Here is a 25,619-nt window from a genome sequence, read left to right as displayed (position 1 = left end):
TTATTTGATTATTTGCTGATTGTTTAATTGTTTGTATTTATTTGAATTAATTGTTTAATTGTTTATTTAATTAAAATAATTGGTTAATTATTTTATTTAATTGATTATTTGATTTAATTGTTTTATTTACATTTATGCATAAGTGGACTTAGTTTAAATATGAATTTAATGTAGTATATAGTTTAGGGTTTTATATTTTATCATATGGTGGCCGACTGGTTTTATATTTAGTGTAGGTTTCCGTCTCTTAAAATAAGTAGAATTAGGTTTTTGGTTAAAGCCTATATAAAGAACAGTATACGTTTGTTTAGGGTTAAGAAAAACCCTATTCACATATACAGAGAGTTCATGTTTACAGAGAGAGACTTGAGAGGAAAACAGAGTAAATCGGTTAGGCTTTTGGCCATAGTTTAAGATTAGACCAAGGAGAAAGGAAGGTGATTGCTTGTGGGTTGAACTAAGGGGCAACAGAGGAGGAGAATAGTGAAGGATCGCCGAAAATTTAGGAAGACGACGCCGAGATTTTAATTCAAAATCTCACAGGCAAGTTCTATTCTTAACTCTCTCCCTTAGATTTCGTGTTCTTTATATGGCTAAATAATTCTAGGATTAATTAAACTATTAAATTTATTTGTCATGCATGTTATAATTTGATAACAACAGTATGTGTGCTAATAAATTTATAATTGTTTGAATTTGCGTTTTCTTGTATAATTATCTATTTAAATTAATGTCAATCATACATTATAGACTTAATCACTAGCTGGAATAATCTAGGACTTAGCTAAGACTATTAGGAACCTTAATAGAGAGGTACTGGATGTATAGAAGACGCCGGAGAAGGGAAAAATGAAGTAGATGAGGGAGAGAACCGGCTCCCATGGAGTGGAGGCGGCTCCCCTTTGTGGGGAGCAGGCTCTAGGGCTTTGGGAAACGGCTCCCTAGCCTAGGGAGCCGGGTCCATGAGGTAAGGAGGTGGCTCCCTTGGTTAAGGAGCCGGCTCTTTGCTGATTTTTGTTTTTTGTTTTCCAATTTCGGTGAGTTTTTCTCTACTGTTGTTGGATTTTTGATGTTTCAGATGTAATTAGGAGCTATAATGGATGATTTAAATGTTGTCTAGAGTCAAATTAAAACTCTAGAGGGCAGGATAATGCATAATGAAACACTTAGTGTTAATAGCTTGATCAGTATGAAATTATTAAGTAAATTTGCATACTGGTTGGATCTGGATGTTTTAAATTTCTTATCTATATTTTAGAAATTTTCTGGGAATGGTTACACAGTTTAATCATGCATCGTTGGTAGCAAATAAGCATGTTAATTAGTATTTTTATTGTGCTTCTCATGGATTAATGGATGGCTATCCCTGTTATCTGTATTGTTACTTGTTGGATAATCCTGTATTAGTGGTTAAGATAAGCATGTTAATTTTCATATTCTTATTATGCTTATTATGGATTAGTTGATATTTATATTTTCATCTGTATTATTAACTACTAGATTTATGGATTATATGCACCGGTATGGGACGGTGGCATACTAAGGGGATTAGCTAAAAACGCTAAGTTCTACCTACTCTGGGATAAAGGAATGGATTAACTATAAAGTTAAATCCTATTGATTTGTCGTGTCAAGGCAATGAATAGTTGAGCGGCACTACTATGGTTTTTGGATGGATTTTTAATATATAATTATGGTACCTTGATAGGAGCTTGAGTCTTAGGATCGACGGTTAGGGAGCGTATATGCATTGGGATGCAGAGCTGGTTATGATGGTTGGAGGTGTACCCTGTTAGGTCTAGGTACTCATGCCCACTTCAGGTGCATTTTGCATGTTGCCTACTAGTCAGGTTGAGACCGGCCTGTAGTCTAGTGAGTGTCCTTTAGTGTGGATATATATATGTACAGACTACATAGTTATTGTTGAATTATTTAGGATGTACATGTGTATCGGGTCTCTGCTTGGATTGTAGTAGTATAGAACTTGCTTGTGGGCCTGACTCACTCTTATTTTTCAGGTATCTGGTGGTTCCGGTTTTAGAGCTTAATCGAGTTGAGCAGAGACAGTCACTCATTCTTCCAATTATGTAGGACTGCTTCTTATGTTTCAGTTTTACCTTTGGATTTTGTTTTAGTTGTTTACATTTCAGTTTGGGATTTTTATTAGGGGTCCACTAGAGATGGATTCCCGAGTTGTTTAATTATTGGAGGATATTTATAGAGGTTTTGGATTATTGGATTTTAATTATTTAATTCTAAGGAATATATTTTAGAAATCTTTTCAGCCTTTATTATTTATTCATTATTTTGTTTTGTATTCCGTGTTCATTTAAATATTAATTTTCTGGTATCCCTCGGATCTGTGCTTGGACTTGATCACCCGTGGCTCTAGAATCGAGGGATATCACAAGTAATATTAGAGAAATATCATATGGAGCTCATATACCAACACAATCATAAGATAGGTAAAAAACATCTATATAAATGATCATAATTAGTACAATGCTTTTGAAATAATAGACTTAGGGCATAAATACAGCATATAAAATGAAATACATCAGAAATACTGCCCTAGTCAACAAAAGTACCTGTCTATCAAAAGAAAATATAGAAAAGCCCAAGACAGCTCTATATAGGTGGAGGAGTATTTGTAGAAGTAGAAGGACCAGACGGAGTGCGGCGTAATAGCTCCTCCAGAATGCTCTGCTGCGCAGTCAGCATTTGTCTCAGCATTGTTTGTCCATCCTGTAGCTTTGCCACCTGGGCTTATAAAACTCTAATCTCAGCTTGAGAAGAACTCTCAGGCTGTGCTGCAGAAACTAGCTTCCTCTTAGGTAGGGCCTGACTATCAGAGAGATCCATCTCATCCACTATAGCCTCATCATTATCCTCATCCTCCTCATCCTCCACCATCGCTGCATCAACATGGTCGACTGAAATAATAGTAGGTGGAGGTGGATAAGGTGGTCCATCTAGCATGTATGGCACCCTTTTACCCTTGGCATCCAATCGCCGGTGATCCTCTCTGATCTCATCATCAATCCCCCACTCTGCATTTGGGTTTGGGCATATGCCCCCAAACATTGTTCCTTTGAGTGAGACGATACTGTGTAAACTCTGTAATCGTTGCCTCATTCGGGAGTATGAGAACTCCTGAGATCTCTATCAGGCGAGTAATTAGCCTGGGGAACTGTAAATGGTTGGTAGGAGGGCATCTAGGCTCTCTCATCTCATCGTAGAGCCGACGTAACTGTAAGAACACCAGCTGGGGTATGGACACCCAGTTGCCAGCGTGGAATGCATAGTGTGCATCCACCATCTTTGTGCATCGCCCTATCTTATGTCCAATAGGGCGAGCATTGGCCACAAGGACCGTCTCTAGGAACCAGAATCGTTGCGAAAGTTGGGACTTCTGGATAGTCTCCAGAGTGGTGGAGTGCCTCCCCTGGCCAAGTGCTCTGACCATCGCTTTTCCAGATAGGCTAAGGGGAAACTATGGAAACTACTCCTGAAGAATGACAGGGCATCTATGGTGGCAGCCCATAGGTCTCACTATAGCTGCACAGTCCACTGTCAGCACTACTCCCTCAATAGTGGCTGTAAAGTAATTCTCTCCATCATGGGCATCATCGCCTGCATGTAGAATCAAAGTGCGGTAAAATGCACGCACTAGTCTGGGATAGGCAATTTGCACTGGATGCCTTAGAAATCCTGATAACTGGAGAGCCTACAAGGTCTATACTGCCTAAAATGTATCATGGTGCCGCTCAAAATCTACTAGCATAAAATTCGTTTCCACGTAGATAGTGCTATACCACCAAGCATTATCTAATGCCATAGCTGGAGTCCTAATACGTCTATGTCACGGCTATCGAGGCATCTCTAGAACTGTCCAAAACCCTAACAACTCTTCTCGATAACTGCCCCTCAAATCTCAAATTAGTGCTCCAAAGCTTGAGCCTCAAAGCCTATGGCTCGAGCTATCCACTGTCTAAAGCTCGAGCCTAATGTTCCCTATGCTCGAGCTTGCTGCAAGCAATTGCTCGAGCTCTAAGATGAGAGCTTGAGCCTCCTGGGTATAATACGAAGCAAAACCTTCCCCAAATCCCCTTAAAATTACCCAAATTAATCTCAAAATGACCCCACTCTTCTATTCAATTCCAAAACAACCCCAAACACCAATAATTTCAACCCAACACCCGTGTTCTTCAAATCCTATTTTAGATCTGGAATTTTTGCAAGTTTGGATGATTAACAAGGGTTAGATAAGGATATGGATGATTAAACCTATATTTTTAGGGAATATGGGCATTAGTTTGGGGTATAATCATTATAAATATTTAGAAAATATATACATATATATATATATCTATATAAAATGAAGAGAGATTGAGTAAGATCTTACCTTTTGATGGAGATTAAAGCCTGAGACACTAGAGATGAGGAATCAAAGAAGATTGAAGAGATTTGGGAGAGAAATGAGGCAAGAACAAGTGAAGGAACGAGGGTGTCAAGCTCGGCACGAGGGTTTCTTTATAAATTAAAGTACCATGGCTCGAGCCCTAATATTAAGGCTCGAGCTTAGCCGTTGAAACCCTAAAGTTAGTGATGATAGAGGGCTCGAGCTTAACGTGTGCAAGCTCAAGCCTTTGATAGCTGATGCTCAAGCTTCAGAAAGAAAGCTCGAGCTTTGAGACAAATTTTTGAATTTTTCTATTTTTTTAATTTTTATTTCTTTTTCTTAATACCTAAGCCGAAACTAATCTAGAAATAAAAAATAAAAAAACTATAAAAATTAATTAAAACCTACAAATTAAAGCAAAAATATAAATGAAAAGAAACTAAAGTACAATATACAAATGCTAAGTTTAACGTCGATAGCTCGACAACATGGTAAGTTTAATGTCGATAGCTCGATGAAAACTGACCTCTCTAGTCCAAGTAAATAGGATCATGAAGTTCTACTACCTCCACTGTGCCTCTCTGCACACTACCCTCAATGTAGGGTTTAAGTGTCTGTCCATTGACTTTGGACAATTGTCCAGTCTTGCAATCTTGTATTTCTATTGCACCATAAGGTGTAACAGAAATAACCATGTATGGACCCTCCCAACGTGACTTAAGCTTTCCAGGAAAAAGTTTCAGTTGTGTATTAAACAACCAAACTTTCTGCCCGGGCTCAAAAGTCTTACGCAAGATATGCTTGTCATGAAATGCCTTAGTCTTGGATTTATAAACCTTAGGACTCTCATAAACATCATTACGTAATTGTTCGAGCTCAGTTAGTTGAAGCTTTCTGTTAGAACCAGCAGAGTTCATATCAAAATTGAGTTTTTTTATGGCCCAAAGAGCTCAAAGCTTTAATTCTACAAACGAGACGGTAAGGCGACATACCAATCAGAGTTTTAAAAGCTGTACGGTAAGCCCACAAAGCATCATTTAGTCAGGAAGACCAATCCTTATGATTTGGCTTAACCGTTTTTTCAAGAATTCTCTTAATCTCACGATTGGATATTTCAACTTGGCCACTTATTTGGGGATGAGAGGGAGTAGCAACTTTATGAGTGATGGAGTATTTTTGTACCAAAGTACAGAAGTACCTATTACAGAAGTGAGCACCACCATCACTAATAATAGCTCATGGCATACCAAACTGACTAAATATGTTCGTTTGAATGAACTCAACCATAACTGCATGATCGACGGTTTTAGTAGCCATTGCATTTACCCATTTAGACATATAATCAACAGCCACAAGAAGATATTCATTTTTATTGGGTTGAACAAAAGGACCCATAAAATCAATACCCTATACATCAAAAACCTCAGTGACTAAGATTAGAGTTAAGGGCATCATGTTTCTTCTGGAAATTGATCCTAATAGTTGACATCAAAGGCATGACCTGCAAAACAAATATGCATCATGAAAGAGTGAAGGCCAAAAGAAACCACACTGAAGAATTTTAGCTGTCGTTTTCTTTGAACAAAAATGACCTTTACATGCCAAGGTATGACAAAAGGTCAGAATACTATGAAACTCACTCTCAAGAACACATCTACGAATGATTTGGTCAGCACAATACTTGAAGAGCTGGGGATCTTCCCTATAGTACATCTTAATCTGAGAGAAGAATTGATCTTTTTCCTGCTTTGACCACGATAAATGAATTTTGCCTATTGCGAGATGATTCACAATATCAGCAAACCAAGTTAAATTCTTATGAGAAACCTCAAACAGTTGTTCGTCTCAAAAGGAATCACAAACTGGAAGTGAAGTTGAGGTATCCTCAATCAGAATTCTAGAAAGATGGTCAGCTACCACATTATCTGACCCTTTCTTATCCCGGATCTCATAATCAAACTCTTAAAGTAAGAGGATTCGTTAAATCAAATGGGGTTTGGTTTCTTTTTTGGATAGAAGATGTTTCAAAGTAGAATGATCAGAATAGACCACTACTTTGGAACCCAACAGATATGATCTGAATTTGTCCAAAGCAAAGACAACTGTAAGCAACTCTTTTTAAATAATGGTATAATTCAATTGTGCATCTGAAAGAGTTTTGCTCGCATAGTAGATAACATGAGGAAGGTTATCTACTCGTTGTCCCAAGACAACACGCATAACATAATCAGATGCATCACACATGATCTCGAATGGAAGAGTCCAATTTGCAGGATTCATGATAGGAGCTGAAGAGAGAAGAGAGCGAAGCTGATGGAAAGCTTCTAAGCATGATTCATTAAAGACAAAAGGAGTGTCCTTTTCAAGTAGATTACACAAAGGACGAGAAATTTTGCTGAAATCTTTAATGAAATGTCGATAAAACCCGGCTTGCCTAAGAAATGATCGCACTCCCCTTACGAAGATAGGAGGAGGCAATTTAGAGATTAAATCTACTCTGGCTTTATTAACTTCAATACCTCTCTTTGAAATGATTTGTTTCCCTACAACGCTGAAGTACTAGGGATAGATGTTGGAGACAATTCTCGAATGTGGATCTGAAAATAGAGAAGTCATCCATAAAGACCTCAAGAAACTTTTTAACCATATCCAAAAAGATAGACATCATACACCTCTGGAATGTAGCTAGCGCATTACACAATCGGAAAGACATCCGTCTATATGCAAACGTACCGAATGGATAAGTGAAAGTAGTTTTCTCTTGATCCTTAGGATCAATTGCCATCTTATTATAGCCGGAATATCTGTCTAAGAAGCAATAATAGCTCTGGCCAGCCAAGTGCCCTAGGATCTGATCAATGAATAGAAATGGAAAATGATCCTTCCTAGTAGCGAAGTTGAGTTTCCGGTGATAAATACACACACGCCATCCAATAGTGGTGCGTTGTGGAACTAATTCTCCATCAAAATTCTCAACTACTGTAATTCTTAACTTTTTAGGTACTACTTGAGTAGGACTCACCCACTTGCTATCTGAGATGGGGTAGATTATTCTTGTATCTAGTAACTTCATAACTTCCTTCGTAACCACCTCCTTCATATTGGGATTCAATTTTCTTTGGAGTTTCTGAGATGTTCGGGAATCCTCCTCTAAATGAATCTGATGCATGCAACTTGTGGGACTAATTCCTTTTAAATTAGCCACACTCCACCCAATAGCCTTTTTATTTTGCTCAAGAACTTCTAAGAGACTACTTTCTTGGTAACTTATAAGATTGGAAGCAAGGATCACTGGGATGGCGTCATTTAAACCTAAGAAAGCATACTTGAGCTTGTCCAGTAGTGGCTTAAACTCAAGCTTAGGTGTAGACTCTAAGGAAGGAATAGGTAGAGTACTAAAAAGTAGAGGAAGAGGCTCAAGTCTAGATTTCCATGGAGGAAAATCTGTGATAGAAGTAGAGTTGAGCAGTGAATTCACTTCAACTATTGAGATTCAATATCAAAGTTTTCATAATTGAAGTGATTCAGACAAGCTTCTAAATGATCCTTGGATAGAATAGTCGGGAGTGATTCCTCAACCAACTCATCAATAACATAAAGAAAGAATCATTCACTTTCATTGTGGGGATGATGAATAGCATTGAAGATGTTAAGCTTGACCTTCATATTTCCAAAAGATAAATCCATGGCTCCAATCCTACAGTTAATACAAGAAAAGGACGCCCAAGAATGACTGGAATATACTTTTTAGAATCGTGGACCGATTCTGTATCAAGAACTAAGAAATCGACCAGAAAATAGAACTTGTCCACTTTTTTTGAGTATATCTTCAACAATACCTCGTGGTTGTCTAACAGAACGGTCAACAAGCTATAGAACAACCGACGTAGGTTTGAACTCTCCCAAACCTAATTTCTTATACACCGAGTAAGGAATAAGATTCACACTTACTCCAAGATCAAGAAGTGCTCGCTCTATCACATTGTTTCCAATGATGCAAGGAATTATAGGAGCACCAGGATCTTTAACCTTTAAAGGAGTGTTGTACTTAAGAATAGCACTAACTTGCTCGGTGAGACAAATTTTCTTAGGAACTTGGCTTTTAAATTTTCTTTTAAGAGTGCACAAGTGATCGGTTGGTCAATCATACATCAACCTTCGCAATAGCATGAATCATTGTAAAATAGGGCTATTGGTCGGGTAAGTCGAACCACTGGGACTGTGCTAGTCTAAAGCAACCTAAATGTCTAGAATCATTCTTAGGATGATGAGGTGTAATAAAGAGTTGTTGATTGTTTGTCACTTATACTATGAATTGAAATATGCATTAATGAAAAACTTGCAAGAATTTAAGAGATGAAAGACGAGTAAAGAAGACTAAGGAAGTGAATCCACCTCCATCCCTATACACATGCTAGATTAGACCTAAATTAGGGGAAAAATAACATATGATGGTCAAGAACTACATAGCAACACATAGTTGCCATGTAAGTAATCAAGAGGTACATTAGGTCTCAAACAAGTATAATCCATGAAAAGGGTAAACATGTTTAGACTACCTAACTAAGGTGTAGCTTATACACGTTTACTTAAATGAAAGACTATCAAATTCTTGACGAAATGATGAAGCACATGGAGCTAGAAATTAAGCATACACCATCAAAGTATTTCCTAAGCAATGGTCTATCAAAGTCACCTATCAACATGCCATTAAATCATTTCATAACCTTGTTTCCATTCTCACCATGTAAACTCAAGCAAAAAGATTAATACAAGACATCACCTAACATAAGATAATGAGCTTGAAGAAATCATCCATACATATATAAACATTCATTACACCAAATGAAGTGCTCTTAGCTATGAAAAAGACCATAAAGATACATTGCAATCCCCCAATATAGACTACCCTAGGACATGCTTACAAGGGAGGGACTTCATCACCTCCCTAGAGAAAGAGTTAGTTACCCATTGCTAAGCTAGAAGAAGGAAGAAACTCCATCTTCATGGCCATTTTCATGTAACCTTCTTGGAGCTTGAAGAACACACCTCTTTTTCTCTCTTCTCTCTCTTCTAATCTTGTAGAATATATGATAATGTTTTGTGTGGTCCTTCCTCTCTCTTATCAAGCTCAAGTCAAGGCTCTCTCCCTCCAAGGAACACCTCCAACCACTTCATAAAGAAGGAAGATGGCATTGAGGAAACCAATGTGCAAGTGGCTGAAATTGAGCCATTTCCGAGTGCAATCTGCCTGATTTTCGAGCACTCGAAATTAGTGTAATGTGCAACATGCTCTTCTTGCTCAGCACTGATCTACTTTGGTAAAACTGCTATAACTTTGTTCCCTGAACTCCGAATGATGATCTGTTTGAAGATTTGGAGAGCTAATTCAGTGATTTAAAAACTTCATGTTTTGATGAAGACCCAATTCTCAAGTCTGGTTGGTCGAAAATGGAGAGAAAGGCAGTACTTCAGTGCTGCCAGGCAGTTCTGTGCACCTCTGTTAAGAAGATCATAACTCTCTGCTCTGAACTCCGAATGACGAACCACTTGAAGATTTGGAAAGCTGATTCAGAGCTCTAAATCTTTCATGTTATGATGGAAGTCCAGTTCTTGAGTTTGCTAGGTCGAAAATGGTGACAAAAGTCAGGTTCTACTGCTGCCAGAAATTCAGAATTGGCACCCTTTTTGTTCAAAATTCCACAAGGCATCATTTTTGCTTCCTTTTTGCACTTTAACCTGAAAATGTACAAAAACATGCAAATGGAGTTAATCTACATAAAATAATCAATTAATGGACTTTGTTAATGTAATTTAGGGCGCTTGAATATACAGTATTCAGCGCTTATCAACAAGTTCTTTAGAAATTTAGAATAGGCTGAAATTTGCTTTATAGCATCAAGCAGAGGAAGATTGATTTTGACCTGTTTAAAGACCCCCATCATATCTTGAATTTTCTCCCCTTGTTTACCAAAGTGGGAGGGTTCCTTGAGACGTTCAGGATAAGGCGTTCTTGGCTCATAAGCTGTCTTAAGGTTAGGAGTAGATAAAGTCGTGACTCCACCTTCAACCCCTGTTGGGCATTGTGGAATAGAATTTGAGGAAACATCCTTGGAATGTGGATTATGAATGATAGGAATAATGGGAACCCTAAGCCTCTTTTTTTCTTCTTGTCCTTTTTCAACTTGGTTATCAACCACTTTACCACTCTTCAATGTAGTGATAGCCTGAACTTGCTCATGATGAATACCTGAGGATTTGATTTCATCAATCATGTAAGTTTACCCTTTTGGGTTGGCTACTGACTGACTAGGCAGTTTTCTGATAAGCGCTGAATACTGTATATTCAAGCGCCCTAAAGTACATTAACAAAGTCCATTAATTGATTATTTTATGTAGATTAACTCCATTTGCATGTTTTAATGCATTTTCAGGTTAAAGTGCAAAAAGGAAGCAAAAATGATGCCTTGTGGAATTTTGAACAAAAAGGATGCCATTTCTGAATTTCTGGCAGTAGTGATCCTGACTTTTGTCGCCATTTTCGACCTAGCAAACTCAAGAACTGGACTTCTCTCATAACATGAAAGATTTAGAACTCTGAATCAGCTTTCCAAATCTTTAAACGGTTTGTCACTCGGAGCTCGGAGCAGAGAGTTATGGCCTTGTTACCAGAGGTGCGCAGAACTGCCTGGCAGCAATGCAATTCTGCCTTGATCTTCATTTTCGACCAACCAGACTTGAGAATTGGGTCTTTATCAAAACATGAAGTTTTTAAAGCACTAAATCAGCTCTCCAAATATTCAAACAGATCATCATTCGGAGTTCGGGGCACAAAGTTATAGCAGTTTTACCAAAATAGGTCAGCGCTGAGCAAGAGGAGCATGTTGCACATTGCACTAAGTTAGAGTGCTCGAGATCACTTTTCGAGTGCTCAAAAATCAGGCAGATTGCACTCAGAAATGGCTCAATTTCAGCCACTTGCACATTGGTTTCCTCAATACCATCTTCCTTTTTTATGAAGTGGTTGGAGGTGTTCCTTGGAGGAGAGAGAGAGGGTTTTGTTGGAGAATAAAAAGCTACCAAAGGCCACACAATACATTATCCTATATTTTAGCAAGATAGAGGAGAGAGAAGAGAGCAAGGAGGAGGGTGTTCTTGAGTGCTACAGTAGGAGCACGAAAATGGAGTCTTGGATGGAGCTTCTTCCTTCTTCTAGCTTAGCAATGGGTAACTAACTCTTTCTCTAGGGAGGTGATGAAGTCCCTCCCTTGTAAGCATGTCCTAGGATAGTCTATTTTGGGGATTTGCCATGTATATTTTATGGTCTTTTCATAACCAAGAGCACCTCATTTGTTGTAATGAATGTTGATACATGTATGGATGATTTCTTTAAGTTGATTATCTTATCTTAGATGATGTCTTAGAGTAATCATATTGCTTGAGTTTTTCATGGTGAGAGTGGATGCAAGGTTATGAAATGGTTTCATGGCATGTTGATAGGTGACCTTGATAGACCATTGCTTAGGAAATCCTTTGATGGTGTATGCTTAATCTCTAACTCCATGTGCTTTATCATTTTGTCAAGAACTTGATAGTCTCTCATTTAAGTAAATGTGTATAAGCTACACCTTAGTTAGGTAGTCTAAGCATGTTTATCTTTTGATGGATTATACTTGTTTGAGACCTAATGTACCTCTTGATTACTTATATGGCAACCATGTGTTGCTATGTAAGTCTTGACCATCATATGTTGTTTTTCCCCAAATTTAGGTCTAATCTAGCATATGTATAGGGATGGAGGCGGATTCACTTCCCTAGTCTCCTCTTCTTAATCTTTTCATCCTAAATTCCTTGCAAATTAGTGTTTTATGCACTTTGAATTCCTAATTTAAGTGACAACAAACAAAACCTCTATGAACACCTCTTCATCATCCTAAGAATGACTCTAAACACTTAGGTTGCCTTAGACTGGCGCAGTCCTAGTGGTTCGACTTACCCGACCAATAGCCCTATTTTACAATGATTCGTGCTATTGCGAAGGTTGATGTTAGTTGATCAACCGATCATTTTCCATCCTTTCTTCAAGATAGAGTACTCGCTATTTGCCTAACTTGTGCCTCTAGCTTTGCTATGTCTTGTGAATGAGAATTAAGAAGTTGGGTATTGGCTTTAAGATCAACAAAAGCATTGAGTACTTGGTTCTCAAAAGCAGAATTTCTAGGAGAAGGTGGAAGATTAGGAGTTTAAGTGGGTTGATTCCTAAACTGAGGTAAACGATAAACAGTAGATTAATTGAAAGAATTATTTTGTGGTAGAGGGTTGGATGAATTTTGGTACTGTCCCTGTGATTATAGAACAATGGTTCCTTGACTTTGATTACGCCATGATAGATTAGGATGATCTCTCCAATCGGAATTATATATAGAAGAATATAAATTATAAGCTGGTCTAGAGAATGCAGCATTCACTTGCTCCTATGAGATCTTAGATGATTGTCCCATCATAGGGCAAGTGCCAGCAAAATCAGAAGGATTAGCATAGATTGAACAAACTTCCTTAGGCAAGGCAGTTTGTGGATTAGCAATAGGAACATAGTTAGATGATAAGATTTGATCAAACCAACGGTTCAAAGCTGGGCAGCTAACTCACTAGATTTTTCTACGTCATAAAGTTTTTCAACCTTATGCATTCCAGGTGAAGACCTAGACCTAGAGGAAGAAGCATGTTGCATTAAATTCTCATTTAAGGCCTCAAACAGTTCCCAAAAGTTAGCCAGACTCTTTTGAAGAAAAGCTCCATTACTGGATGCATCAACTATGTTCCTATAAGAATTAGAAAGACCATCATAAAAAATCTGTACTAAGTGCCATTTAACAATATCATGGTGTGGACACTTTTTTAGAAGATCATTATATATTTCCCATAAATCATGGAACTGTTCTCCCGAGATTTAGGAAAACGCCATGATATCTCTTCTCATTTGCGAGGTTTTATCCACTGTATAGTACTTTTTCAAGAACTCTTGTTGCAACATGTCTTGTGTAGATATGCAATTTGTTGGAAGAGACTACAACCAAGTTCTTGCCTTGTCCTTGAGAGAGAATTGGAAAAGTCTCATCCTGAATGAATCATTGGTAAGAGTGGTCAACTTGGTAGTCAAACACAATTCCAAAAATACATCTAAGTGTGTATAAGGATCCGCTGTTGCAAACCCATGGAAAGTAGGAAGCATTTGGAACACAGTAGGCTTGATCTCATAAAAGGTTGCATCAGCATCAGAAAAACAAAACACGATGGGGAAGTATATGTGGTTGGAATAAAATGATCCCTCAATTGTGGTTGTGGAGGAATAGGTGGGACTTGTTCTCCATTACCATTACCTAGTGCTTCACGATTATCAGCCATGTTATTAGAGGAACTTCCTATAGAATTTAAATGTTTTTTAAGTTTTCTTAATTGACTAAGAGTTCTCTATATTTCAGGATCATGCACTAAAGGTTTTGACTGAGTATGGCGAGTTAACATGCACTAATTCCACTAACCCTAATAGTAACAAAAATAAAATTTTCAAGTAAAAGAAAACAACAAAAACTCACAGAAGGTTTTAAAAACCGAAGCTTTTTATCCCTTAAGCGTTTTTGTCCTTACTGCTAATTTCCTGCACTTGAAAAGAAAAAGAATTAAGGTGAGAAATCAAAAAGTTTGAAGATTGGTAAACCAAAAATAAACTAATAAAAAACTAAACAAATAGACAAATCTCCCTGGCAACGGTGCCAAAAATTGATGTGTGTCAGTTTATTACCACTCGCAATAGAACAAATCTTTATAGGATAGTACGATATAGAGGGTGTCAATCCCATAGGGAGAGGAGTTTTCTTTGCTTTGTTTTTAACTAATATTTGGTTTACAGGTAATTGGTTGAATTGATTGATTGGTTGGTTGTCACGAACATAAAACAAAATTAAATTAAATTAAACTAAAGTGATCAGAGAGAGAGGTCTTAGGGCTTTGACTTCACCACAACTTTCATACTATGGTTAACTATTTCAACTCTGATTATAGTTAATGAATCAGTTATATCTAAGACAAGGTAATAACAATTCAATAACTAATAAAACTTTAAAGAACCAATTGAGTTATCTCAATTGCTCATACTTAAAACAATCAAACCATAGTAATCAAATGGGTTACATTAGTGCTCTAAGAGAGGAATTAGCTACTCATGATGATATAGAATACCATCTGTGTTGTTGTCATCTTCATCGTCACTGACGACACTTCTCTTCTTAGGATCTTCACCTTTTAAGGTTATGGAAACTCTAAATGCCACCACCACAATATCAGCCTTCTGAATAATATGAGAACAAGGAACTTTGAACCACCTTCTATCAAGGCCTATGCCTTCTTTTATAGAAGAAAATAAAGGTCAGGTGGGCTTTTAGGTCTTCTGGCCAATCTGGAGTGAATTAAGCTTTGGAAAAGAATAATTCCCGTAACTTTAAATCTAATCTATCCTGGAAGGCTCGAGCTTAAGAAGTGGAGCTCGAGGTCTGGAGCTCAGGCTCGAGCTCTAAGAGCGAAGCTCGAGCTTTCAAAAGATGATGCTCGATCTTCAATTCTGTACTTAGTCAAATTTCTTCAACTATTTTCCGAAGCGTCTTTTCCTTTAACACTTAGAATATTTTGGGATTCTCTTCTTTTAACATTGCTCAATCTCAGCTTCATAAGGGTCAAACTTTTGGTCTGAAGCTCTAGCTTTTGGTACTCAAGGCTCGAGTTTTGAGTGATGGTGCTCGATCCTTGAGGTCTGGCACGAGGCCCTAGAAGCTTGGTTCTTCTATTAAATCAATTCTTCAAATTTCGACGCCTCATGCTCGAGCTTGAGGGGCAAGGCTCGAGTACCCTAGGTAAGGCTTGTGATACCCCTCAATTCTAGAGCCATGGATGATCAAGTCCGAGCACAGATCGAGGGATACCAAACAATTAAGTATATAAACAAGCATGGAATATAAGAAAATATTAAAGAAATAAATAATTAACCTAAAAAGATTTTAAATAAAAATCCTTGAAATACTAATCTAAAAACTCAAAAACCTCCAATATTATTACAAGTCGGGAATCCATCTAGTGGATCCCTAATAATATCCCAGTTGGAAAAATAAATAACTGAACTGCAGAAAATCCAAAACTAAACATGAAGAAAAGTCCTACATAGTTGGAAGAGTGAGTGACTGTCTCTGCTCAGCACGAACAAGCTCTAAGCCTGGAACTATTGAACACTTGAAAAATAAGAGTGGGTCAGGCCCATAAACAAGTTCTACTCTACTACAATCCAAATAGAGACCCGATACGCAGATACATCCTAGACAACTCAACAATAGCTATCTAGTCCATCAATATATATATACACACTAAGGGACTCTCACTGGACTACAAGGCGGTCTCAACCTGACTAGTAGGCAACATGCAAAAAGCATATGAGGTGGGTATGAGTACCTAGACCTAACAGGGTACACCACTAACCATCATAACCAGCTATGCATCCTACTGCATATACGCTCCCTAACCATCGATCCTGAGACTCAAGTTCATATCGTGGTACCATAATCATATATATATATATATAAATCCATCCAAAACCAAGGTAATGTCATTCAACTATTCATTGACCTGACACGAATTATAAGTAGGACTTAACATTATAATTAATCCATTCCCTTATTCCAGAATAGGTAGGACTTAGTGTTTTGAACTAATCCATCCCTAATATGCCACCGTCCCATACCGGTGCATACAATCCACAAAATCCAATAATTGATAAAACCAAATAAGTAGTCCATCAATTAAAATCCAGAGAATGATATAATGATAATCAAAAATATAAACTGAGCACATTATACTGAAATACTCAAAAGTAATTTCATAATAATCCATTTAATCTGCTAGTATATCAACAAGCAATTAAACTTTCCTTAATCCTTGACAACATGCAATTTACTATTAAAATTTCATGATGTCCAATCTCTTAGCATAATAGCATAAATTAACCATACTGGGATTTTTACATGTTTATTTAAATCATTTAAAACACCTCATTCAAGTTCAGAATCCCATCTTAGCCCCTGAAGGTCTAAAAATACCCAAAATTACACCCGTAGGTGCACTGCCAGCAGGGGAGCTGCCTCCCCCAAGGAGGGATCCGGCTCTCCCCCTTGTGGAGCCGGCTGTCCTCTTTGGAGAGCCGGCTCTCTCTTTCTCCTAGAGCCGGATCCCTCCTTTAGAGAGCTGGCTCTCTCTTCCTGTGAGCTGTAACTGATACCCATCATCTTCTTCACCTCCGGCGATGTAAAATTCTCTTTGTACTCCTTTGTTACAGTTCATAGGGGTCCAAACTATGTCCTAAAACCTCCTCATAATTTATTTACATCTAGATACATCTTATACAACAATCAAAACACATATTCATGCAACAAAATTCAAGTTTAATATCTCAAATAAAATCATATAATATTGCTTTAAAACTGAAATAGAATGCATACAAGACAATTTTAATATCCGTTTAATTCCTGGAGATTACCTAGGCATGCATAGAACACAAGTCTAAGGGAAAGAGTAAGAGAAAAAACTTGCCTTTAAGATTTCGGATTAAAATCTCAACATCATCTTACTAGATTTTTTGGCAATCCTTAACTGTTCTCAACTCCTTTGTTGCCCTTGGTTCAACCCACGAGCAAGCTCCAATAACCTCCCATTGGTTCAGACTTGGTTCTTAGCCAATCCCTTTCATCCTTCTCTCTCCGTTCTCTCACAACTCTTTGTTATTTCTATTTGCCTCCATTGTTACTTGAATAGGGTTCTAAAAGCCTTGGCAGACAAAATACATATATTTATAGGCAAATATAATTTAACCTAAGTCTAATCACCTAAGGAGAAAGAAAAATAAAATAAAATAAATATATATCATATATATTGGCACCCTAATCCAACGTAGTCCATGAGACCAAACAATTGGTCCATTACTATTGTCCAAGCCCAACTTCTTTAAAAAAAATAGAATAAACTTTTAATTTAATTTAAACAATTAACTACAACTAAACACTTTATTTAATCAACCAAATTATTCAAGTAATAACAAATAAATAATTAAACAATTAAATAATTAAAACAAAATCACAAATAACCAATTAAACAATTAAATCAAAATCATAAATAAATAATTAAACAATTAAATCAAAATCCCAAGTAACTAATTAGCCAAATAATTATATAATCAAATAAAAATGCACTAAAACAATTAATCAAATACCGAGACTATCATTTTAAAATTAGGGGTATTATAAGGCTCGAGCACCATTGGTTAGGGCTTGAGCTCTGAAGATACAAGGCTCGAGCTTTAATGCCTTGTTGATTTTCTTCTTTTTCTTTGCAGGGCTCGAGCCTCAGGACTTAGGCTCGAGCTTTGGTACTAGAATTCTTCTAAACTTCACCATTTAAGCTCTCAGCTTGCTTTGAATGACCGGCAACGACTTTGTAAGCTTCGATATCAGTCTTTTCATCATAAGGTCTCGGTTTTAACCGTTTATCTGAAAAAGTACCTATAACACACAATAAACATAAATCAGTCTAACAATGGATAGAAGTATCACTTTAGGCCTTAGCATATGTATATTTAGGGACTCGAATATGCAATATTCAGTGCTCATCAGGTAGTTCCTGGCAGGCTAGTAACCCAAAATAGCTAAACTTGTCTGTTCAATCTGATATGATATCCAAGTTTTTCACTATTTGATTTCGCATTCAAATTCCAAGTTGTTAATTATGAATTATTTGTAGTTTGTGATTTAAAGCTTTAAGTTTATTTAGGGCTTTGTATACTAGTGCTTGTATACTTGTATGCTTTGGATTTATCATTTCAATAAGTTGTGTAGTTGAAATGATCCCTTAGTTTACCTTGGAACATAGACGTTAGGTGGCATAAACCACTTTAGTTGTTCTCGCATTTTACATTTCAAGTTGATAACTTTGATAATCTATATCTTTGTCGTGTTGTATTGCAAGTACCAATTATGTTAAATTGTATCTTTAGTTGTTTTACGCATTTTAGATTTAAAGTTGATAACTTTAATAATCTATATCTTGTTGCGTTATATCCTATGATCCTCTATTGTTTACTTGGATAAATATTATGGTTTTTGCTAGAAATGCTTTAAAGTAGCTTAGAATGATCCTTGAGTCTCACCTTTGACATAGACATTAGGTGGAATGAACTGGTGTCGTCTTGAGGCAACAAGCTAAAACGTGTGTAGTATGGCTAAGTTTGAATTTATATAATGCCACTACTACCTCTAACTACTAATATAGCGGGGGTGAGTAGGGATCGTCCCAAGGGAAAAGAAGCAGTATTTGTATGGAAATAATGTTGGGTTAGTAGGTTGAGTAATCAAAAGATGGTTTGTTAGTTGAGTTAAAGTACAAATTAAACTAAATAAAAATAATATAAAACAACTAAATTAAGTAAGGTGTAGAGAATAAGAGAGAGGAGTCTTGGGTCATAGAGTTCACTACTAAGCACCACCTTCCTAGACATTTAATTTTTGATGGATTAAGGGGAAATTGTGTTATAAATGAAAGTGTGTGCCATTGATTGAAACATTAGCATGGATGATCAAGTAAGCATACATTGTCTAGCCAATCTAGTGAATAGCACAACATATCAAATTAAGCTATTAATCCTTCCATACGCCCACAATCAAAGCACATCATGAAATTAGAGAAATATGCCACTTGCATTCATAAACATGGAACATCAAACAACAAGAATAGATTGTCCACCTATCTAAGAAAGTAAAGCAACTACACTACAACTAAGCTAGTGACATGTAAATTAAACTAATTAAACTAAGGTTGTGGCACAATCCATCTAGAAATAAGTATGAACCATCAAATAAAACACAAAAGTATTCCATTTAAGAACCATGCCTTGACAATCACTAGATTCATAATATTAACACACATAGACATGCATCAATGTAACAAAATCTAGAGATAAACACATGAACATCCATTCTAGCATCCATAGACATATGAATAGAATTAAATGATCAATTGGAAGTATTAAACTACACAAATCATTGTAAAAACAAGATTTATATATATATCAAAGGTCAAGGTAAGAATTACAACACTAATCCCCATTAATTACAAAGCATCAAAGTCTAGGAGGCTTGCTTAGGGTTAACTCTAGCCCCTAGAAGATGTTTAGCCATTTATTGATGTTGTCATCTAACCCTCAAGGGCTATTTCCATGCTAGAAATGATCTTCTTCCTCCTTGGTGGAAACCCTAGAAGAGAGGAAGAACTTTTCCAATTTGTGTATATCTCTCTCTAATCTCTAGCCAAGTTTCTCTAACTAACCAACATCTCTTCTCAAAATAGCCAAAAGCCTCATATAGGTAGCTCAAATGTCACACACAATGGTTAGACCTCGTGCACTAGGACCTCCCAATAATTGCACCACGAGCACACATTTAATTTAGCTTGAAATCAACTTGTCACGCACTTGAGGAGGTTCGATCGATCATAAGAGTGATTCGATCGATCGAACCGTGGCGGTGCCTTTTCGGAATAAAGACAAGGCTGAGATATTTTTGGGAAGAGGACAAAAGTGGTAGGTGAGGATAAGATCAAAGATATTCGATCGATCGAAGAATTATTGCATCGATCGAAAAGGAAAATTTTGTTGAGGATAAGGACAAAAGACTTGATCCATTTTGGCATGGTTGGAATGATCTGTGACAACCCGGATTTTTTTAAAGATTTTAAATTATATTTATCTCTTGATTTTTTTATTGATAAAATTGATTATTTTATTTTAATTAGAAATTTATCCAATTAGAGTTTCGGTGATTTATTATCTAAATTGGAGACTTACAGTTTATTTTTTTTGGTTTCATACTATATTAATGGATGGAGATGAGAAGATTTCAAGTGCCGAATTAAAGGAAAATATTAAATAGAGATATTTGATTACGGGTCCCACTTAATGAATGTCTAAGGAGATTGAATTTAGTTGGTTATATATATATATATATATATCTTTTTGGTGCGAAATTCATGCTGCCGAAGGTGATGAGGAGAATGGGTGGTTGAATGCAAAAGTGAAAAAAATAAAGAAAAGATGGAAATGGGATGTATTTTTGTGGGGCACATTAGAGGAGAAATAGTTGATTTGGTTTTTGTTACCTTGGTATGTATAAGATATATATATGTATGTTGTCTACCAAAAAAGATGCACCAGCCATGGGATAAGAAGAAAATGGGTGGATGATGAAAATGAAAAATAAAAAAATAATGGTGACAAAGTAATGGGACCACTAGGAATTGTTTGGCCAAGAAATTCCTTGGTGTTTGGCTATGTACCGTGGCTTTGTGTAGGTATCAAAATTCTTTAGGCTTGGTTCATGCACATGGCTAATATAGTTTAGTTCTAAAGTGTATCATCAGATGGAAGAGGATAAGGGGGGCAGCGAAATGGGAAAGCAAAAAGGAAATGATTATTGTGTGGGCTTCACTTAAAGACTAAGTGATTAGATAATTATATATGGGCTGATATTTGTTAAGTGTCGGCACACTTGTCTATATATTGAATGTTTAGTGCACCTAGTATGTATTCGAGATACAAAGAATTGAGTAAAGATGAAGAAAAAAATTAGAGAAATGCACAGACAGAGAGATGGGCGAGATTTTTGGTGCTCAGATGATCTATGATAGTTCTTTTGCAGTGTAGGGATCATCATACCTTGAATGGCTTGGATGATTTTATTTTAAATATTTTGTTGATTGTTATTTTGCTAAAATTGCATATATGTATTTTGTTTAAGAGCATATATATATTTTTGTGAAGCAAATTTATCATAAAACTCTTTGAAATTCTTGTTACGGTTTTTCCTACTATCTCATCCCCCTACAGTTTCAGGTACCGAGGATGAACTTGGATTACTAGTAGCGGGCTTAGGTGGAAGAGTTGGCATTGAAGATTTAAATTATTTATTCAGAGATTTTTTTTTTTTTAATTTTTATTTGAGGAATTGATTCTGTATCAATAAAAAAGTTTTTTCTTTTGAGATCTTGGGCGTAATAATGATGTATTTGGATTTGAAGAAATTGAGAAATTTTATGTAGAAAATATTCGGGGCATGACAGAATGGTATCAGAGCCTGTGCCCAGCCGGAAGTGTGAGTTTGGTGATGATGTTGACAGGTGTGAGCTGGCTAGTGTTTAGTTCTGATTAGCTACCTCTCGTAGCCTAGTGTGTGTGGGCGGGGATCGTTCACTAACAGCTACTGGGGTAGTCAATAATTGTGCTTTGGTATGTTGTATTGTTTGATTTATTATTGACTTCGTTTTTGTGGGCGGGTGACGGCATTGATTAGCTATCACAATGGTTGCGGAGTGTGTGGGCGGGTAATTAGCACAGTCAGCTACCACAACGTTTTTCATGTCACGGTATCTCGCATCGCCTCAGGTAAGGATTTTTGGATTTTGTTTTACCACTTTTGATGTTTTCGGGTATGCGAAAATTTTTGGATCTGAATTTCGGGATGAAATTCTTTTTAAGTGGTGGAGAATGTGACAACTTGGATTTTTTTTTAAGATTTTAAATTATATTTATCTCTTGATTTTTTTATTGACAAAATTGATTATTTTATTTTAATTAGAAATTTATCCAATTAGAGTTTCGGTGATTTATTATCCAAATTGGAGACTTACAGTTTATTTTTTTTGGTTTCATACTATATTAATGGATGGAGATGAGAAGATTTCCGCAGCCGAATTAAAGGAAAATATTAAATAGAGATATTTGATTTCGGGTCCCACTTAATGAATGTCGAAGGAGATTGAATTTAGTTGGTTATATATATATATATATATATCTTTTTGGTGGAAAATGCATGCTGCCAACTGAAGGTGACGAGGAGAATGGGTGGTTGAATGAAAAAGTGAAAAAAATAAAGAAAAGATGGAAATGTGATGTATTTTTGTGGGGCCCATTAGAGGAGAAATAATTGATTTGGTTTTTGTTACCTTGGTATGTATAAGATTTGTATATGTATGTTGCCTACCAAAAGAGATGCACCAGCCGTGGGACAAGAAGAAAATGGGTGGATGATGAAAATGAAAAATAAAGAAATAATTTTAACAAAAAAAAAAAAGAAAAATAAAGAAATAATGGTGATAAAGTGATGGGACCACTAGGAATTGTTTGGCCAAGAAATTCCTTGGTGTTTGGCTATGTACCGTGGCTTTATGTAGGTGTCAAAATTCTTTAGGCTTGGTTCATGGACATGGCTAATATAGTTTATTTTTAAAGTGTATCATCAGATGGAAGAGGATAGGGGGGGCAGCGAAATGGGAAAGCAAAAAGGAATGATTATTGTGTGGGCTTCACTTGAAGACTAAGTGATTAGATAATTATATATGGGCTGATATTTGCTGTGTGTCGGCACACTTGTCTATATATTGAATGTTTGGTGCACCTAGTATGTATTAGAGATACAAAGAATTGAGTAAAGATGGAGAGAAAAATTTGAGAAATGCACAGACAGAGAGATGGCCGAGATTTTTGGTGCTCAGATGATCTATGATAATTCTTTTGCAGTGTAGGGATCATCATACCTTGAATGGCATGGATGATTTTATTTTAAATATTTTGTTGATTGTTATTTTGCTAAAATAGCATATTTGTATTTTGTTTAAGAGCATATATATATTTTTGTGAAGCAAATTTATCATGAAACTCTTTGAAATCCTTGTTATGGTTTTTCCTACTGTTTCACCCCCTTACAGTTTCAGGTACCGAGGATGAACTTGGATTACTAGTAGCGGGCTTAGGTGGAAGAGTTGGCGTTGAGGATTGAAATTATTTATTCAGAGATTTTTTTTTTATTTTTTATTTGAGGAATTGTTTCTGTATCAACAAAAGAGTTTTTTCTTTTGAGATCTTGGGCGTAATAATGATGTATTTGGATTTGAAGAAATTTAGAAATTTTATGTAGAAAAAGTTCGGGACATAAAAGAATGGTATCAGAGCCTGTGCCCAGCCGGAAGTGTGAGTTTGGTGATGACGTTGACGGGTGTGAGTGGGCTAGTGTTTAGTTTTGATTAGCTACCGCTCGTAGCCTAGTGTGTGTGGGCGGGTGTCGTTCGCTAACAACTACTGGGGTGGTCAATAATTGTGATTTGGCATGTTGTATTGTCTGATTTATTATTAACTTCGTTTTTGTGGGCGGGTGACGGCATTGATTAGCTATCACAATGGTTGCGGAGTGTGTGGGCGGGTAATTAGCACTGTTAGCTACCATAATGTTTTTCATGTCACGGTATCTCGCATCGCCTAGGGTAAGGATTTTTGGATTTTGTTTTACCACTTTTGATGTTTTCGGGTATGCGTAAATTTTTGGATCTGAATTTCGGGACGAAATTCTTTTTAAGTGGTGGAGAATGCGACAACCTAGATGTTTTTTAAGATTTTAAATTATATTTATCTCTTGATTTTTTTATTGACAAAATTGATTATTTTATTTTAATTAAAAATTTATCCAATTAGAGTTTCGGTGATTTATTATCTAAATTGGAGACATACAGTTTTTTTTTTTGGGTTTCATACTATATTAATGGATGGAGATGAGAAAATTTCAGGTGCCGAATTAAAAGAAAATATTAAATAGAGATATTTGACTTCGGGTCCCACTTAATGAATGTCTAAGGAGATTGAATTTAGTTGGTTATATATATATATATATATCTTTTTGGTGAAAAATGCATGCTGCCAGCTGAAGGTGATGAGGAGAATGGGTGGTTGAATGAAAAAATGAAAAAAATAAAGAAAAGATGGAAATGTGATGTATTTTCGTGGGGCCCATTAGAGGAGAAATAGTTGATTTGGTTTTTGTTACCTTGGAATGTATAAGATATATATATGTATGTTGTCTACCAAAAGAGATGAACCAGCCATGGGACATGAAGAAAATGGGTGGATGATGAAAATGAAAAATAAAGAAATAATTTTAACAAAAAAAAAAGAAAAAAAAAAAGAAATAATGGTGATAAAGTGATGGGACCACTAGGAATTGTTTGGCCAAGAAATTCATTGGTGTTTGGCTATGTACCGTGGCTTTGTGTAGGTGTCAAAATTCTTTAAGCTTGGTTCATGCATATGGCTAATATAGTTTATTTCTAAAGTTTATCATCAGATGGAAGAGGATAAGGGGGGCAGCGAAATGGGAAAGCAAAAAGGAATGATTATTGTGTGGGCTTCACTTGAAGACTAAGTGATTAGATAATTATATATGGGCTGATATTTGTTGAGTGTCGGCACACTTGTCTATATATTGAATGTTTGGTGCACCTAGTATGTATTAGAGATACAAATAATTGAGTAAAGATGGCGAGAAAAATTAGAGAAATGCACAGACAGAGCGATGGCCGAGATTTTTGGTGCTCAGATGATCTATGATAATTCTTTTGCAGTGTTAGAATCATCATACCTTGAATGGCTTGGATGATTTTATTTCAAATATTTTGTTGATTGTTATTTTGCTAAAATTACATATATGTATTTTGTTTAAGAGCATATATATGTTTTTGTGAAGCAAATTTATCATGAAACTCTTTGAAATCTTTGTTATGGTTTTTCTTACTGTCTCACCCCGTACAGTTTCAGTTACCGAGGATGAACTTGGATTACTAGTAGCGGGCTTAGGTGGAAGAGTTGGCATTGAGGATTTAAATTATTTATTCAGAGAATTTTATTTTTATTTTTATTTTTTTATTTGAGGAATTGATTCTGTATCAATAAAAGAGTTTTTTCTTTTGAGATCTTGGGCGTAATAATGATGTATTTGGATTTGAAGAAATTGAGGAATTTTATGTAGAAAAAATTCGGGGCATGAAAGAATGGTATCAAAGCCTGTGTCCAGCCGGAAGTGTGAGTTTGGTGATGATGTTGATGGGTGTGAGTGAGCTAGTGTTTAGTTCTGATTAGCTACCGCTCATAGCCTAGTGTGTGTGGGCGGGTGTCGTTCACTAATAGCTACTGAGGTGGTCAATAATTGTGATTTGGCATGTTGTATTGTCTGATTTATTATTGACTTCGTTTTGGTGGGCGGGTGACGGCATTAATTAGCTATCACAGTGGTTGCGGAGTCTGTGGGCGGGT

At 36.3% G+C, this 25,619-nt stretch overlaps 1 long non-coding RNA gene across 1 annotated transcript; it reads left to right on the top strand.

Moving 5' to 3' along the window:
- Window positions 1–20,753: 20,753 nt before the first annotated feature.
- Window positions 20,754–25,277, top strand: LOC132295517 (uncharacterized). The gene is made up of 3 exons (XR_009478517.1): window positions 20,754–21,184; window positions 21,372–24,932; window positions 25,119–25,277. It is a non-coding gene; the product is annotated as an uncharacterized LOC132295517 (long non-coding RNA).
- The last annotated feature ends 342 nt before the right edge of the window (window positions 25,278–25,619 follow it).

The sequence above is a fragment of the Cornus florida genome, unplaced genomic scaffold, assembly GCF_030987335.1.
Source record: "Cornus florida cultivar Cherokee Brave unplaced genomic scaffold, ASM3098733v1 CherokeeBrave_3.0.0_Hap2_Chr02, whole genome shotgun sequence".
In the NCBI taxonomy this organism is placed as follows: domain Eukaryota; kingdom Viridiplantae; phylum Streptophyta; class Magnoliopsida; order Cornales; family Cornaceae; genus Cornus; species Cornus florida.
Note: the sequence above shows the minus strand (reverse complement) of the source record. Positions and strands in the feature narration are given on the sequence as shown.